A 17,082-nucleotide genomic window follows, 5' to 3' on the forward strand; every position below is an offset into this window, starting at 1 on the left:
TGTGTGTGTGTGTGTGTGGGTGTGTGTGTGTGTGTGTGGGTGTGTGTGTGCAGGCCCGCTGACAGAGAGAGACAAATGGGTCAGTTGTCCCGGAGAGAGTGGAGGCCCTCAGTACATTGCATGTATTGCAGAAAGCAGATCTCTCACATGATTTTGTCCCGCACCCAGTAAAATCTGTCAAAGTGTGTGTGTGTGTGTGTGTGTGTGTATGTGTATGCCTGCGTCTGTGTGTCTTTTGAAAAGAAAGAAAAGGAGGAGTGTGTGTATCAGTATGCATGTGTGTGTTCCAGTAGGTTGGTATTTCAAGGTGCTCAGGGAGAGACAGCAGCACAGCGATGCCAGTGGCAGGAGAAGAAGGAATGATAAGCCAGCTGGCTTGGTGTGTGTGTGTGTGTGTGTGTGTGTGTGTGTGTGTGTGTGTGTGTGTGTGTGTGTGTGTGTGTGTGTGTGTGTGTGTGTGTGTGTGTGTGTGTGTGTGTGTGTGTGTGTGTGTGCGTGTGCGTGTGCTTGTGCGTGCGTACGCATTTGTGTGTGTGAAAGAGAGAGAAAGAGAGAATAAAGAGAGAGAGAATGTGAACATGTCTGTCTTTACATGCACGTGCGGCTATGTGTCGCCCGAACAGTTAACAGCAGGATCTAATATGGATTGATGCAAAGTGGCCATGACACGTGCGACACGACAAGGCACCTCCTCACCGACCGACAAACGAACGTGAGGAAATCTATGGCATGTGCTAACCGCCACCATCGATTCACCACTGCCACTGCGCCGCCAGAAATTGCTACCATTAGGCCCGCCATTTTGCACCCTTTGACAGCAGCCGCTAATCAGCCGCGCTAAATTTACCGAATTACAATGACTGCCCCAGTGGTTTGATGTGCGGCGTGTGTGTGTGTGTGTGTGTGTGTGTGTGTGTGTGTGTGTGTGTGTGTGTGTGTGTGTGTGTGTGTGTGTGTGTGTGTGTGTGTGTGTGTGTGTGGTGTGTGCACACAAATTGCACGAAAACAAGATATTAGGCTACAGTTAGCCCCGTGTGCTAATTTGGAATAAATCATGTGTAGGTCATTAGACACACTGAGGGCAACTTATCACCAATTGTGTTTCAAATCACTTTGGGTAATGATCTAAGAAACAATATGATCATTAGTAATGTCGTGGCAACATTTCTTGAAATGTCTGTCTGTAGAACTGTCTGGTTTTCCACGGCGTTGTTGCAAAGTCTAGTAGCTGACTGTGAAACTCTGAACCTTCCCGACTGCTGTTAGACCTCTACAGCTGAACCTCTGCAAATATGGGGGCGACAAATAAAAAACAATGAGAAAAATTCTGGAGACAAGCAAAGAAAGAAGAAAAGAAAAGAAAAGAAAAGAAAAGAAAAGAAAAGAAAAGAAAAGAAAAGAAAAAGCAAAGTTAGGTAACATCTATCAACCCCCCACCACCCATGTTAATCAATAGGGAAAACAGATGTTGTCTTCAAGAGCCCCTGGGAAAAGGTACGGTAACAGAATTTCTACTTCAGAGCAGACCTAAATAACCAAAAAGTTGGACATTACTTGTGAGGTGGAACATAGCCAGAGATCAATGCTATGTTCTTTCCCTTGAAGAGAAGCACCGCGCGATAGGAGTGGGGAGTCGGGCTGCCTGTGTGCGTGTGCGTGTGTGTGTGTGTGTGTGTGTGTGTGTGTGTGTGTGTGTGTGTGTGTGTGTCTCTGTGTGTGTGTGTATGTGTGTGTGTGTGTGTGTGTGTGTGTGTGTGTGTGCGCGCGCATGTGCATGTGTGAGTTTGTCTGTGTGTGTGTGTGTGTGTCCGTGTGTCCGTGTGTATTTGTGTGTGTGTTTTGTGGTACAGTAGATGTACCAGTCAAGAATGTTTTGAATATCCTCCAAGACATGGAAAGAGGACATGGGGAGTTGGAAGCAGTGCTGGTGCATGCGGATGTGTGTGTGTGTGTGTGTGTGTGTGTGTGTGTGTGTGTGTGTGTGTGTGTGTGTGTGTGTGTGTGTGTGTGTGTGTGTGTGTGTGCACGCGTGCCTGCGTGCGTGTGTGTGCATCTGTGTGTGTCTTTTGTCTGTGTCTTTTCGTGTGTGTTTGTGTGTGTGTTTGCGCGCGAGTGTGTATGTGCGTGTTTTGTGCGTATTTGAGGGATGCTGGAGGTGTGCGGCATAAGCGGATCATGAAGGAGGAACAGGAAAATAGGGGCCCACTCTCTTATTAAGATCACAGATAAGACATCTCGCTCCCAGAGGACTCCTCGCAAAAACACAGAGTCCCACCGTCATCACCATCGCCGTGTTTCCTAATCAACCAGCAAGCCCCTGTGCTGTCGAGTAACACTCCCAAACTCTACACACATGCACACACACTCACACACACACACACACAAACATGCACACACACACACACACTCACACACACACACACACACACACACACACACACACACACACACACACACACACACAAACACACATGCACACGCACGCACACACACTGTGGCACAGAGACACAGAGAGAGCCACTGCGCTGTGCGAGTGCCAGCTACTGAAAGCTTGCCAAGCCCCATCATCAGGGCTCCGTGGTAGGCTACATCAGCCACTTTGGTGCCTGCGATGGTGGTGGTGGTGGTGGTGGTGGTGGCCAGCTGCATGTCCAGCCAAATGTGACACCTCATGCATGGCCCCAGGGAGGAAGCCAGCGAAAACTGCCCAGATCTTGGGTTATAGTCAGGACGGGAGCATAATTTTGGCCAGTTACTGTCAGCTTTGATCTTTTGCCTTGGGCTTCAACAGAGAGAGAGAAGGGCAGTCTGGTATGTGGTAACTGCACGGGTAGTGCTGTGTCCTTCGCCTCCCATCTTTTATTGTGGTTGTTTGTTGGTCTTGAACAGGGCTGGGATGGGGGAGAAATAGGACCTGGGCACTTTTGGCTTAAAGGGGCCTCTCAAAATTAGCTGCACAGAACTGACTCACCAGTCGGCCCCTGTTTTCAGAAATGTGACATTTGTTTTTTATATGTCTGAAAATAGGGGCCCACGAGGGTGCAGGGCCCACCGGGAAATGCCCGCTATGCCAGATGGCCAGTCCAGCCCTGGTCTTTGAAGGGACTTGGCCTGGAAATGAGGGTTTTTTAATTTAGCTGTTGTACTGTACGTAGCCATATTGTGTCATCCAGGGGGACGTGCCATTGGCCCTCTCCCTCCTGTTCCCCCGTGTCCTCCTCCGTTGGCGTTGATGCCATGATTACGGCGTTGACAGATAGATATTGGCATCTTGCTTATTTCCTGCAGGGCCCCTTTCACGGGGTAGTTGGCGCGAGATGAGCTCGTGAACCTGATATTAAATTCAAATACGTGGGAGTGGGAATAGTGTAATTGACATTTGCAAAATAGGTTTCATATCATTTGAAGGTAAAGGTAATAAAATGCTTTGAAGGAAGGAACGTCCTCCCGGAATACACAGTAGCCAATGCGTATGGAACACAGCATGTCTCTGCAGAAAATAGCCCTCAATATTACAGTCCACGTTGGCCCGTACAGAACATTAGAATGGTTTGACAAATTTAGGACTCACGGCTGAATGTAGTAGTCCACCTGGCACGTGTTTCATGTTATTTGTCGAGGGAAAAATAAAATAAAATAATGCCTCTGCATGCATACATTTGCATGTGACCTGGTGTTTGCCATTCTGCGTGTGTGCTGTTCGCCACTGCTTAAAGATTCCACACCATGCCATTTTGCAATTGAGGGCCATGGAAATGCAATCGGAGGACACACAATGTAATTCTGGCGGCCCGAAGCATATTGAAAGTTGCCCAAGTTGCCATGGCCTGGGGAGAAGGAGGAAGAGGAAGAGTAGGAGGAATAGGAGGAAGAGGAAGAGTAGGAGGAATGCATGAGATCCATTCAGGGGTCTGATGTCTCACTGCTCTATGATGTTCTCAGGACACATGCACACACACACACACACACACACACACACACACACACACACACACACACACACACACACACGCACACGCACACATTTATACACATGCACACACATACACGCATGCACACACACCATACGTGTTGCTATATCTGATATGAACGCTCAGGTCTCACTCCTGACAGCCTCTGAGCTCCCCATATTATAATCTTTTTGTTAATTCTTCATACACTACTGTGCTCTGCTCTCTCTCTCTCTCTCTCTCTCTCTCTCTCTCTCTCTCTCTCTCTCTCTCTCTCTCTCTCTCTTTCCGTCTCTATCCCTCACCTGAAGGTAGGTAGAAACAACACCATCAAGCTCCCTAACCTGAATGTAGAAACATAAACAGAGACTGGTAGAATTATTTTGCCATATTTTGCTTGCAGTCCACAATCTTCCTTATCCCTGCTTCCAGGGTCGCTGACAGCTTTTGCTGGGCCCAGGACAAAGACATCTTAAAGGGCCCTCTACCCAATACATACAATGTAATGGGCACCCAATTCTGGGTCCCCTATGTGCCTGAGCCCGGGACAACATACCGTTCGACGGGCCTGCCTGCCACCAACAAAATGTCTTCAAGTTTTGTGGGGCTCGATGGTGCACATTCAAATGGCCACACTATGAGGCATGGTACACTGCCTCAATTCAAGACAATGCATGACGATGCACTGCACATGCATGCGCACATGCACTCTCTACCCAAGACACTCTAGACTCATTATGGGCCGTCGCTGTGCCTTTCAAATCGAGCCCTCATGTGCCTTTCACTTTGGAAGTTCTAATGTGAAGCTCATTAAATGCTGTGATATTGTTTGGGCTTTGAAAAGCCATGGGTAGGGGAACAGAGAAGCCACAGGGCGGATTGAAAGAGAGTGAGAGAGACAGAGAGAGAGAGAGAGAGAATAAGTGAGGTGGTGAGCAAGAAAATGAGAGAGAGAGAGAGAGAGAGAGAGAGAGAGAGAGAGAGAGAGAGAGAGAGAGACAGAGACAGAGACAGAGACAGAGACAAAGACAGAGACAGAGAGAGACAGACACAGTAAAAGAAAATGAGTGGGAGAGGAAGACATGCCTCTTCAACTTTCCTTGTTCAAACTAAGTGAGTGCACAATATTCCCATCCAAGGTGACTACACCTGAGTGTGTGTGTTTGTGGATTGTATGTGTGTGCGCGTGCGCATGTGTGTGTGTGCGTGTGTGTGTGTGTGTGTGTGTGTTTGGTGGGGAGGCGCGGGGGGGGGGGTGCATGTGTGTGTGTTTGTGGGCTGGAAAAAATGCCTTAGTTGTTTGGGTCCTTAAGGGACAACAGACATGTCACAGATGATCAGCTGTCTCTTTGCAATGCTATCGGCCGGAGCAGGAAATCTTTAACTGCTTCATGCATGCATAAGACGAGAGGAGAGAGAAGCCAGGCATTCCAGCCCAGGCTGTTTTCGGAGGCCATATTTTATGCATGCTAACATGGCAGAAGATTAGGGAGGCCAGTCAAATGAAGGTTTGACATTGTGACCACCTGGGCAGGGGTGGATCTAGCCATTTTTGGGCCCTAGGTGAAATATAAACCTGGGGCCCTCAGAAGTCATTATATAGACATCTATGTAAAAATCTGGCGCTATTTTAGTGTTTTGTCTCATATACCTTTGACATAAGAGACTAATTAAGATCCAGCCCATTTTTTGTGTGTTTACTGCGACTGGTGTCACATTTGGGGGCCCCTACGGAGAAAAGATTTGGTCGGGGCCCTGGGCAATTGCCTAGGTTTGCCTAATGGAAAGTCCGCCTCTGTGCCTGGGGCCGCAGCCAGTGCTTGATAGTCCATCAGCAGCTTTGTCCGTTCTCCTGCTGCTGCTCTCCTGGTGATGGCCATCTCAGGTCATGCATTGATTGAGGTTTTCATAGAAGTTCACCCTGTCTTTCTGCACTGCAACTCATTTGTTGTAGGAAAGTTGCATGCTCATAGCCTGTGCCCACCAAACCTACCTTTTGATGCTTCATGAAATTTTGCTTATCCTGGTAGTCCGTGCAAACCAAGCCATCTAAAATGCTTCTTTCGCAAATTATGTAAGAGTATTCGAATAAAATTCTAGAAGAACTCTGGGAAAATCCTTACTCCTCAAAGGGTTTATTAAAAAGCGTAAAATTCTTCGTAAAATTCTCCTGTAGTCCCTTAATGCACGCTGTACCTCCAGTGGCACGTTGTAATAGTCATTGAAAGAGAACTACCGCAGTACTACAATGCTATGACATAACACAGGGCCTTTAGTAATGCACTACGACTTGGTCATTGCCAATCTGGTAACAGCAAATTTATAACGGCGTGTCTTAACTGGTTAAAGCTCACCATTATGGGCTCTCACACCAGCCAATTTCTGACTATCATTAGCCTTTGTCACCCTGTTCTATTCACCCCCTCCGATGCCCATTGTATTTCAAAAACCTAACATTTGCATAAATGAAGCCCACATCTTAAACACCTGTTGACAATCTCATGCAATATTTTTAGCATGTTTGATGACTTTGACATTGAAAAGCAATCATGGTTTCGAACATTCAAACGATTAAAGGTCTAATTTCGAGGTCTGAGAGGTTCCTGGTGGTAAAACAAGATTGCAATTTGCATTTTGAGTGTTTTCCCATTGTAGGCCCTGAGGGCTTTATGGTTTAGTGGGTCATTAAATATGAATCTCAATACGAATGGGCAACACATGTGCGCATACATACAGATTCACACAAACGGACATTCAGACATAACCAGACAGCTTTAAGTGAAAGACCTTCTATGTACAGAGGACCATGTCCCATTTTCTCTTGTTTATACACACATCATGGACTCCTTCAGTGCAGTGTAACGCACCTTCAATGCAGTGGACCTCATGTAGTCCTTCATTTCCTGCACGAAACTGTGCTTGTATCTGCATGTTGTCACAAACTCAGGAAGAGTCTACTACTACAGCACAAATATACAGACTAAGAAAACACACGCACGCACGCACGCACACGCACACGCACACACACACATCCTGAAATGCTGCCCCTGTTGGTTTAAGCTTCGCATTCTCACGACTGCTTTTGTAATGCATACAGTGTGTGCATGCGTGCAGGTTTTGTGGGGGTGTTAATCCCCCTACACTACAAACAAAGTGACATCTGATCTTACAGGGGCTCTGGCATTGGCGGCTGCTATCTGATTGAGCGCTTTAGAGCGCATAATGCCTTCGCTGCACACACTCCTGCCCCTGGGAGGGTTGGCAGATCAACGCAGGTCGATCGGCTCATTTTTACTGGCAGACGTCGCTACGACAATGGCCCGCAGCTTTGTCGGTCCGGTACCTGCTGGAATATAGTCTTTTGTTGACAGACTGTGTGTGTGTGCTTCTTTTTTTGTGCTGTTTTCCTAAGCTTAAGTGGTGTGGATATACTGTGTGTGTAGCTGTGTTTGGCCTTCCCTGCTTGAAGCTCATGTTTTGTTTTGTTTTGTCTTAGGTCGTGTATTATTCTTGGCTAATATATACATATATAAGAAACTGAATTGTACCACCCACCTCGCTGATGTGTTATTCATTGATGTGTAGGGTTGAAATTCCTTCATATCACAGCTCAAGAAATGAATATATCAGTGGAATGTGAGGGAGCGAGCGAGCGGGAAGGCGACAGAAAGAAAACGAAATGGAAAGAGAAGAAAAGACGGTATTAAAGGTAGCAGGTAAATGCCTGAGGGACAGTGTCTTCCATGGCTTGTCATTCAGACCTGCCTTAGCTCAGCGCAAACTAAATCACTGATATGAGGCATCGTTCAAGTTCACGGCAGGAGTGCTTTTAAGTGAGAGAGAAAGAGAAATGACTCTGGACTGTACAGGTACAATAATCTCAGAGTGTGGTTGAATTGGAACGAGTCTGAAAAAGGGTGATTACCCGAAACGTCACGTAAAAATAATAAACTCTCAGAAATAAAGGTACAGAACTCGACGCTGTGGCAGTACCCTCAAGGGGAGTACCATTGAGTCGCTTGATTGGTACCCCAAAAAAGAGGTGCGTTCAGTTTCTTGCAATGTTGACCAATGTGCATCTGTCACCTCTTTTTTGAGGTACCACCCAAGCGACTCAATGGTACTCCCCTTGAGGGTATTGCCACAGCGACAAGTTCTGTACCTTTATTTCTGAGAGTGTGGGAGTATGAAAACCCTGGTTGAAGTGGACTTTTTCCCCTTTTTTTCTCTTTTTATCTGATCATTTGCTTGTCCGGCTCCCAGGTCAGACGTTTGAATGTGCAGACTTTAACTCACTCTTTGAATTGGAACGCGTGCCAGCGGTACAAGATGGACCCGTACGAGCGCCGTCTGTTCTGGCTCGTGTAAAAATGGGAGTTACGGGTCACGGTGAAATGAGCAGCGGTTAACGGGGCTTGGAGAAGATGGAGCCATATTATTTTCCAAAGGCTCCTCCTTCCACCTCTTGCCTTCCTTTCAGTTCAAGCACACTAAAATCCCACATCCACATTGGCCTGACTATTGTGAGATGTACTACAGATGGTCCCCATTCATTTCTCTCGAGTCACCGGGGCAATGACGAGTTTATAACCGAGGTACATACCGCGCCTAGTTGCAGTGTACCAAACAACAGCCAGGTGGCCAGGGAGCCCTCGCTATAGGCCTACTCTTTACCAATGAGATCAAAGAGATATATCAGTGGAATGTGAGGGAGCGAGCGAGCGGGAAGGCGACAGAAAGAAAACGAGATGGAAAGAGAAAAAAAAGAAAGATACAGTATTAAAGGTAGCAGGTAAATGCCTGAGGGACAGTGTCTTCCATGGCTTGTCATTCAGACCTGCCTTAGCTCAGCGTAAACTAAATCACTGATACGAGGCATCGTTAAAGTTCACGGCAGGAGTGCTTTTAAGTGTGTGAGAGAGAGAAATTACTCTGGACTGTACCTGTACAATAATCTCAGAGTGTGGTTGAATTGGAACGCGTGCCAGCAGGCAGGCCCCCTGACTGGGAGGGGCAAAGGGGTATGTTGTCCCGGGCCCAGGGAGATGAATTTGGTCCCAATTACATTGTATGTATTGGATAGGGGGCCCTTTCAGATGACTTTGTCCTGGGCCCAGAGAAAGCTGTCAGCGGCCTTGCCAGCAGGTACAAGATGGACCCGGCTGAGGGGCGTCTCTTCTGGCTCGTGTAAAAATGGGAGTTACGGGTCACGGTGAAATGAGCAGCGGTTAACGGGGCTTGGAGAAGATGGGGCCATATTATTTCCCAAAGGCTCCTCCTTCCACCTCTTCCCTTCCTTTCAGTTCAAGCACACAAAAAATCCCACATCTACATTGGCCTGATTATATTTGTGAGATGTACTAGGCCTACCTCAAGATCTTACAGGCAAAGATACACTGTCATTGTTGCCACATATTCCGCTTTGTGATTATGTAAAAACATCTTTATGTCTTACCCTCATGCTGTATATGTACTGTACGTATATTGTACCGTATTTACCAGTACATGCAGTAAACATTCTGTATCGAGCTACAGACATCTATCTCCTATGATGGGTTTGTGCAGAGACCAAACATCTGCTGGAATCAAAGTATACTTTCCCAGAAACACGGATCCTAATACTGACTTCAATGTCCTTCTAAGTGTTCATTCCATGTGCACATTTGATCAGCCATGTGAAGATGGGAGTCTACCTACCACAGCTCTGAACTCGATCACAAGAGAATTGCAAAGGTCATGGGCGGATGTATCCTTTTTTGGGGCCCGAGGCGAAATATAAGCCTGGGGCCCTCAAAAAGTAATTATATGGACATGCAATTTTGTGTTGTGGTGCTATTTTTTACTGTTTTGTCTCCTGTATATCTTTGGTTACTTTAACATAAATGACAAAGTAAGATCAAGCCTACTTTGTTTGTATGTTTACCACCACTGATGTGACAGTTGGGGGCCCCCATGGAGGTCAGATTTGTTTGGGGCCCTAGGCAATTGCCTAGGTTTGCCTAATGGAAAGTCTACCTCTGGCAAAGGTCATGGGGTATTTACCACATGATGGCGGTGTCTTTGGTTCACTTACTGAAGAGGGGGCTGAATGGGTCCGAATGACCTGGGCCATGTCGCTAACTCAAGTTGACAGGCTGAACAGAAACGAGAAGCCCTATCCTCAGCTGAGAGAAGGACTGAGGAGAGAGAAAATAAAATAGTGACTAGAGGGAGAGAGAGGGGGAGGAAGAGGGAGATGGGTGGAGGAACAGAATGGCATCAACTTGGTCAGAAACGAGAGAAAGAAAGCGAGAAAAGAGGTACAGAGATAGAGAGAGAGAGAGAGAGAGAGAGAGAGAGAGAGAGAGAGAGAGAGAGAGAGAAGACAGAAAGCACTGACTCTCCCAGTCAACTCTCTTTGATGAAAGAGGGTGAGCAACCTCCTCTTATTGTAGGGTGAAGGGAGGGCAATGGGGAGAGATGGCTGCATGTGCCACTGCTCACTGCTGAGGTGAAACTCACCAGCGCAATGTTTTCAGCGCAGACAGCCAGCCAGCCTCAAGGGGGGAGAGCCTGGCAAGAGATTACAGAGTGTTATTAGAAAGCAATGAGCTGTACCCCCGTCCCGTAATCCCCCCTTTTTTCTGTCTACCTCGAAATGGCATCAATGTCATTACATCCCTAGCAGTGCTGTGTTCGACTGGGGAGACTGTGGTGGTGCTGGAGGAGGTGGTGGAGGAGGAGGAGGAGGAGGAGGAGGAGGTATAGTATGGCGGCAGTTGGTGGTGGTGGGTGTTGAAAGCCTCTTCTGCAGTGATTAATGTTTTGTTTGTGCCGCGGCCGGGTAATGCTCACCTGAATCACGATCTGTGGTTCTTTAAGACATGACTCCAAACCATTGATCATTAAGCCGGCGACTGAGTGCAACCGCTGAGGCTTGGAATTGGCGAGTGAACTTTCGCAGCCTCTCCAAACTTGTAATTCACTTTCTTTTTTTCCATTTTTCTTTTTTGCGTAAAGCACTCTGTTCTCAATGGCAATTTTCTTTGGGGCCCTCAGTTCTTATTTTCCCTCCCTCCTTTTCCTCTCTCGCTCCCTCTCTTCCTCCCTTTCTCTCTCCCTCCTTTTCTCTCTCTCCCCCCCCCCCTTTCTCTCTACCCCCCTCTCTTACATCTACAGGCAATGATAATGAAAGCGTCTGACTCAAAGGAATGTGTCTGGGAGAAACATAAAGCCGTTAGTGGTAGTATTAATGGCTTCTAGAGAGGGAAACCAGGAGGGAAAAAATGGGAAAGCACTACTTCTCAAGAAACGGCAATATCAGAGGAGATGGAAAGGCAAAGGAGACTGAAATGGGTTTTTTGTGTCCCGCTGAATTGTGGTCAAAGGGATGCCTGCTGTTTAAGTGTATAACACAATTTGCACACAATAATCTGATTCTCAAACAGCATTTTCATTTTTTAAATTAAAATATTCTTTGAACGTTTTAATGGCTTGGCAGAATTGGAATATACAGTAGGCCTACTGTATGCCTTCTCATTTCTTTGCTCTTCACAAAGTTTCTCATTTTTTGCACAGGCCATGTATGAGCACAACTGAGCACTGTAGATGAAACATCAATTGGACAGGACACATTCTTTGTATGACTAGTGGAGAGATATCCCACAATATTCCTTGACATTTCAAAGTTAATCATACAGTACTTTCAACTTAATGCCTGGAACCAAATCAGAGCTGTGGTGATACTCACAACCAGTTCTCACTCGAGATATATTTTTTAAGATTTTTTGTGCTTTTATGCCTTCATTTAGGATAGAATGGGAGAGAGAGAGAGAGAGAGAGAGAGACAGAGAGAGAGAGAGAGAGAGAGAGAGAGAGAGAGAGAGAGAGAGAGAGAGAAGGCAAAGAAGCTTAGGAAATGACCTCAGGTCAAACTTGAACCCGGGTCCTCGAATTTAGTGTGCCATCTTAGCCCACTGAGACACAATACATTTGCAAGGTTTACATTCTGGATGTGAGTGACTGCCATAGTGGCTATTTTGGACTGTAACTACAGTATGCTGAAAGCAATGACATCATTTCATGGATGTACGAGCTTCTTGAAGGTAGCGGGTCGGTCAAAAACAGGTGAGCAAACAAAGCAATTGCCAGCCCCCCCCCAGCTGAAAGGGGGGCCCTGGTATTGAATGCTTATGTACCTCTATTAGCCACGAGAGGCCTTGGGTTGTGCTCGATTTCTAACGGAGTGGGGCAGGGGCGATTTTAGCTTATGATCTTTAGGTGGGCCGGGCCCCTGGTGCTGACAGTGGTACCTGACAGAAGTACCTGACAGAGTAAGCGTTTCATTTCTATTTCAGATTTGAGATTTCGTTTTCAAAAGGCTTTCAATTTTAAATAACAGTTCACTCAATGAAGGACTACCCACAAGTCATGACATTACATTTCCCCACACGAAATCTAACTTACATTATCTAGATAGGTAATCCTTGTGATTGGTAGCCTACTACTGTGTGTCATATATGCACTCTAATGGTTGGCATACTGTAGTTCTTATGTGATTCAGAGGAAAGAAAAAGAGAGAGGAAAATATTATAAAGTATAAAGTATTATACAGAGTAGATACAAAGCCAGATGACAATGAAGCTTTTTTTGTCAAAACATGATAGCCTAGGCAGCTAGTTAGGGCAGCTCTACAGGTACAGTAATTTGAACAGGAAGCATGTTTCATCATTTGGCAGCATAATGGCTAAATGCCATTTCACCTTGTATGGATTTTACCCTTGGCACAACAAGTAGAAAAGACACTGAAGAACTAAGACTCCTAATTTGATGATATTACTGTACTATATCTGCTATATATTTAGGGCTAGGCCATTGAGTGACTTAAAAATAATCAGAAGAGTTTTCCCTCTCATGTGCGCTCCTTGCACCGCAAATCACAGTTCCAATCGGTAGCTCAATAGATAAATAGCCTATTCATTGTGGGTTTTTAAAATCTGACATCTCCTTCTCAAGCAAACATAAAAATAGCAATGAAAACATCCCTGCCCAAAGTCATGCGATTATGGGAATCTCGCAACAAGGTGCGCAATTTTCAGCCGAGATTTGCCCGCGGTTCGCTAGTCCAACGCAATTGCTGAAGCATGTTTCATTCCCTCGAGTCACAACTTCTAGCTAAACGCTGCCAGGCAGATATATAATTTTGACTGTCCTGATTGTAGCGTAGGCTATTTGTAACAACAACCCATATTTAGCACTATGTCCTCATCATTTGTCCTCTGATTTTTTTTCTGATACGTTTGCAAAAGAAATGGCATGGTTTCCACAGTAGGTTGATGCGCATTGTATTCCGTCCGTATTTTGACACCCCTTTCCGTTATCTTGCTACCTCAAGCTTTTGTGATTCTGACTGACTCACCTTGTCTTGCATGAAGTGGTCAACAGAGAGCCCCATAACACCGACGAAAGTAAAATTGTGCGTCGCAAGGCACCACCTCACAAGATCTTCCCACCGCTACCTATGTTAAGCATATTTCACGGATATCCACAACCTAATAGTGGACGTTTTTAATGGTCTTTCATGGCAACACTTTTTTTTAACCAACGCTTACATAATTATGTCAGTTATGATGACAATCAATGTTATCATAGTCCGCACATAGCACTGTAGCCCACACCACCTTATTGTGTGTAGTGTGTGCTCCATACCTTCTCATCACAAGAATATGCGCCGATTTGGGTTCTGCCTCGGCTGCATGATAAATCCAGAAACTACTTTCGCAAAAATCATAACTGAACACAACTCTGGCGGCAGGCAGTTGCATGAAGATGCAAACCAATCAGAAGAGGTGTAGCAGACTCGTCACAAGACCTTTCTTGAAGCTCATACACAGGGTTGCCAGACGGGGCAGTAGCAGCAGAATATTGCGCAGGGGCAAAGCGACTGCGCAATTGCATTCATTTCCAATTCACAAATAATATTTTAAAAGGCTCCTGAGCTAGTGGGCCGAGCCAAGTCACGGTGGGGCCGTGGCCCCACTAAAAATAGCCTAAACTCGCCCCTGGAGTGGGGCACAATACGAAGCAGAGTGCCGTAAATCTCCCCATACCCGTTGTAAATAGAGCACAACCCACGGGCTCAAGTGGCTTACTGCTTATCTAACACTGTTACACTTAATCGCTTAACAAATTTCTTTAAAAACGATTTAATAACAATTAATTTGCACCGTGTCATTCAGTTGAAAAGTTCAGGAAGTGGCTGGTTACCCAGGGCAACACTACTGGGTGTGCGTGCGTTCGTTGCAATGCCAGACTCACACTTTGCTACAAAAACTCAGCGAAAGGCTATAAACACCACGGGAATTAATTGTCTTTGGAATCACACTGATACCCCAACCACAGATGGTGCAAAGATGTGCTCTTCTTGCAGACCTCCTACCCCAACCGCAACATATTCTCATTACCAATTTTAACTAATGTACACGCGCATAGAATCTTCAGTTGGAAGGTGTGTGTTAACACCCGATTTACAACGGCTCAGCCAATCAGAATCAAGAACGAGACCGCACAGCGTTAGATGACAGCAGCAATAACAACTTTATGAGAGACGTAAAATCAAAGTTCAATGACAATGGGGCATGAATAACTAGTGCCCTTCAGCATTACCACAGTGATGTATGAAGTGCACTTGAGCCAGCCTTCAGTGCACTTTGCTACAATTATTCTTGATAAGACTGTCAATAAAGTGTAATGTAATGTAATGCTAATGCAGTTCAATGTATTGTAAGGATGTTGACGATCCAGTGTATGCTGCATTAGCCACACGGTAGCATTATTTTCACTCAACTCTATTGTAGCTAATCTTAATGCTCAACAGACTGGCTAATGATGCCATTAAACCTCATAGACGTATTAGTTTACCACAGACATTAATGTCTGTCTTCTACCTAATGATTGTTGCATTGTCACAGTGATTCTGAGAGGCTGACAAATGGACTGGCTGCTATTTAGTGAAGCACAGCTCTCATGAAATCAATGCTAATGCAATTTGATTTAGATTTTGGATTTCACTAAAAAATATGTTAACACTCGACCACATGCTTACACAACAAGCAGCATTTATGTGTTTTTAAAGAAGCCGAAATGAGCAGCCTTCTGTAGCCTCTTAATGCAGATGGGGTCGCCGGCGGGCCTATTCACTATTTGCCGAAAATACTCAACTACATCTTAACAACATTGCTATGACAGTGCGAGAGCCTTAAGAAACAGATTAAGACATAGCCATTACAGTTTTGGTGACAGTAAGGTTATAACATAGGTGCTACGCTAAGGGGTTAAACTGGGCAGACGTTCCACATACTGCAGGATCTTCGAAAAAGCTTTGCTGTAGATCCAAAAAGGTAGTGATTCCAAGAATGTGCCTGCACACACTCTGTATTTATACGTATATACGTATTCAACCACTGTATCTCACCGACAACACAAGTGCCTCTCTACCCAGTGTATGCCATTGAGATGCCCCGTGAATTTAATCAAAATGGTAATTTCAATTAATTTTCTGCTTGCGTTGTGTTGGTTTGCTTGCGATGTGTGGCGTTGAGGAACGAGGTTGAACTGCCAATTGGGATCATTCCAGCAGGTCAATTATCTCAGCATTACACTCGCTTGCCAATCAGGATCTGGGCTTGCACTCCTCTGCTCTTCTACGCCCCCCCAGTTCCGTCCAATCTTCCCATCTGACTATCTCTCTCTGTCTCTGTCTCTCTCTCTCTCACAGACACACACACACACACATTGTATTTCTGTGTGTGTGTGTGTGCACACGCGCGTGTGTGTTTTATGGACTTAGATCAAACTATCCAGCCATACCTGATGAAAAACAAGCAATAAAAGAAAGTGGTGAAAAGTTTTTCTCCTCTTTTTCCCCTTTCTTGGCCTAAACCTCCTCCTCTCTCTCAATGTGTGTATGTTATCCTGCAGTGTAGTCCCTACTGCTTTTATTATATCAATTATTCGTTCAGTGTTTCCCTCACAGTGGTAGTTATCTGAGGTGATTCTTATGAGCGATAACACCTTGACAGTATAGAGCTAAGTTCTCCCACCGCTGTTTCTGCTTAAAGTGCTTGAGAAAGTGTTTCAGCAACTGGTCCCTGGTTAATTCCCTGTGTGTGTGTGTGTGTTTGTGTGCGTGCGTGCGTGCGTGCGTGCGTGTGTGTGTGTGTGTGTGTCGGTGTCGGTGTGTGTGTGTCGGTGTGTGTGTGTGTGTGTGTACATGTGTGTGTTGCTCTCTCTCTCTCTCTCTCTCGCTCTGTGTGTGTGTGTGTGTGTGTGAGTGTGATAGGCCCCATCATAACCCCCGGTCTTAACAGCTGCGCCGCCGTGTCTGCCATTCTTGAAGTGTCCTCCGCCATTCATATCTAACTGATTCCAGCTGCATAGATCAGAGAAATCTCCATAACCCACACACACACTCACACACACATACAAACACACACACACGCACACGCACACACACACAGCACGCACGCACACACACACACACACACACACACACACACACACACACACACACACACACACACACACACACAGACAAACACACACACTCTCTCCCTCACTCACGTCCCCCCTCGACGATCATCACTCTCTGCTCATCCATAATAAAGCGCAAATCAGTTCACACATCGCTGTAATTATGAGAGATGGGATTTTAGGCTTGCACGGAGCGTAATTTGCTCTAATTGTGGGTGCTGTAAATGTGTATTTTACTGCCCTTATAAAGTATTCATGTTGCACGCTTGATGGCTTCGGAACACGGAATGTTTCTGGGGGTTACCGTGGTAATGTGCCGAATGACTGATCTGAGTAATAAAGTCCAGAGAAAAGGCCAAACGGGGGAAATCATTTTGTGGTGGCAAATGGTCGGTAAGAGACAGCTCAATATTATATCACAGCCCAGGATCTGTCTGTGTGTGTGAGTGTGTTCAAAATGGCTCCAGGCCATTTCTTTTTTGCCCTGTTGTAATTCTTCAACTCCAACCCTGGGTAGATCAAAGGCAAATGCTTATGGATAATTTAAGGGGTGTTTTTTTCGTCTGGCTTCAATAAAATTATTGTCATTTGTTTTCAATTAAGGATTCATCATAGTGACCCA

Source organism: Engraulis encrasicolus, chromosome 18 (genome assembly GCF_034702125.1).
Source record: "Engraulis encrasicolus isolate BLACKSEA-1 chromosome 18, IST_EnEncr_1.0, whole genome shotgun sequence".
NCBI classification, from domain to species: domain Eukaryota; kingdom Metazoa; phylum Chordata; class Actinopteri; order Clupeiformes; family Engraulidae; genus Engraulis; species Engraulis encrasicolus.